The sequence below is a fragment of the Zosterops lateralis genome (genome assembly GCF_965231275.1).
Source record: "Zosterops lateralis genome assembly, chromosome: 3".
In the NCBI taxonomy this organism is placed as follows: domain Eukaryota; kingdom Metazoa; phylum Chordata; class Aves; order Passeriformes; family Zosteropidae; genus Zosterops; species Zosterops lateralis.
This window is the reverse complement of record NC_139764.1, coordinates 35,514,076-35,516,635: the sequence shown is the minus strand read 5'-3', so window position 1 is coordinate 35,516,635 and position 2,560 is coordinate 35,514,076.

The window sequence follows — 2,560 nt, the reverse complement described above, 5'->3', positions numbered from 1 at the left end:
CTTGATCTGTTCTTGTTGAGAATTTCCTACACAAATTAGGTAACATCCTTCATCTCTAACCTTCTTAACTAGCTTCCTTGTTAACACTAAAAAATGCAAAAAGGAAAAAGGACTAAAAATTGAAATCATCCTTAAACAAGGTTTTGACTGCCTTTGGATTTATTTTTTTTTAATTTCCTTCATCTGTCCTGTTCACATAATGTACAGTTATTCATACCTATGTGGCAGCAAATCCAGATGGTGCTGTCCCTGTGCACACTTCATACTGTTGTGGGTAAACAATGAAATGAAATAAATACCTTCAGTACACTGCAGTTTCAAGAGAATTAATTCAAGCTCAGGGTTTCTGCTAGCCTCTTTGTCAAGCTGCTTTCCACCCTTTAGTTGAGATCTAGTTTGGAGACGTGTTTTGCTTCTCAGTGTCTGGATTTGGTCCTTCTTGGAAACTGACAGAGATCCAGCTGGGGTTGTGTACTTCCCAGCATTTTACCTGCCCTCTACCTCCCACTGACACCCTCAGCCCAATACTGATCACCTCAGGCTGCCTGGGGAACAGGGACAGGAATCCAAAGGTTCTGGCATTGGATGAGTTTTGGACTTGCAGGTATATTTTTTCTATTGTATTGTGTATAGCTCAGCTTGCAGGACTGTACAGATGTGAAACTTAGCTGTAGGAAGAAGGCCTCTGCTTCTTCTTCAGCACCTCTGGATTTCATCTCTAGGCCTCCACTGTAGATATGCAGTTAGAAGTGATGGGAAAGTGCTTTCTGACATACTGGAAGGCTTTGTGAAGCATCTGTAGAACTTTCTGTGCAGTGGTACAGTTAGCACACTTTTCCCATGGACACAGGAAATTGTAGATATATACATACAGATAGATATATCCAATTGATGCAATAACCACAAGGCCAACTTGCAGTGAGATATTGGTTTTCAGGAAACTGATCCATAACTCTTCCTTGAAAAGTCTAATTTCATTTAAGAACTTCATTGAGAATTCAGAAGGGCAGAACTTTTCACTTGTTTCAAATTTAGATTTCCATCTGACAAATTTAGATTTTGATTTTGACAGATGAGATGCCAGATCAGGTTACACAAAACAGTATTTTACAGAAGACCATGTCAAAACAGAAGCTGGGCAGATTTCAACTTTGCATCTTCTAGGTCTTTACAAGTCAGACTGAGGAGATCTGAACAATTCAGGGATGCAGGATCTCATTACTTCTTAGGGAAGTAACAAGAAAGCTTTAAAGAAATATGAAATCTGCTTTGCCAGTACAGAAGTCCTGCTCTTGACATGAGGAAAGGTTCTCCTCCATAACACAGTAGTTTTTTTTGCCTGGAGCAATGGCTATTATTTTAGTTCAGACCACCCACCCTCATTACAAGATTTAAGGATTTACAAATTTAGAAGAGCAATGACATAGAAAGGATAATACAGACCAAAAGATCCTGCAATAGTGGAACACTTTTCAGCAGCCTAAGCCAGGAAATAAAGTATAAAACAGGACAAAGCAAAAATTACATGACTGCAACATCTGCTAACAGAACCTGGCTTTGCTTTCTAGAGAATACTTTCTTGGAAAGCCCTACAAGATAATGACTTTCCATTCAGCAAATACTTTAATGTTCTGATCATGGTATTTGAAGCTGGTTTACACAGAAAATGTCTAAATTCCCTATTTCACCCAAACTTCCCTATGCTAATGAGTGACAGATTTTTCCAGCAAAAGTTTTGGCCTAAATTCTCCTTAGGTTCTAAATCCCCAGGTCCCATAAGAAACATTGCCAAGCCAAGCTTTGAACCTGCTTTCTAAAACAGAAAAAGCACCACAGTCATCAACATTCTTCTTGGATTATGAATACATTGGAAATTTGATACAGGCTTACATACAGAGAATATGAAGTTAAAGGCAATTAAATATTACCTTAAAAATAAACACAGTTTTCGGGCATTCTGCATCTCATTTCCTCATAAAGGAATAATATGGGAGACTGTGCATTAATAATTAATAATAATTAATAATATATTAATATGTGCATTAATAATTAATTAATAATATGGGAGACATACAGCTACAATAATAAATGTGTTTAACAGGGTAAAGACTGTATTCCTAAAACATGCTGAAGGAACATTATTATTTGGCATTGATCCCCTAGAAATTTTAAGCATAAATATAATAAGTACTAAATAATCCATGACTTACACGCTCTTATAGGAAGATACAGATCAATAGTTTTCTAATGAAGAACAGTCTACAAACTGTGTGGGATTTCAGTGAAAGCTACTGGAACTCTGCCACTAAATTCACTGGGCCCAAAGTATTACTCTCCTATCTCCCATTACTTTAAATCAGTATATATATCCCAGAGGGTCCTATCTGCTTGGAGTTTCCCCTTAAAACCTCAGGAACTAAACTGGAAAAATCAACTGAATTAAGTTAGAATTGATTTGCCCCTTGTTCTCATATTTCGGCAACTAGTCTGTTTCCTTATAGCAGAAAACAAAACTTTGTGTTTTGGTGAGGCTTTGTAGTCAATCACAGAGACACAGCAA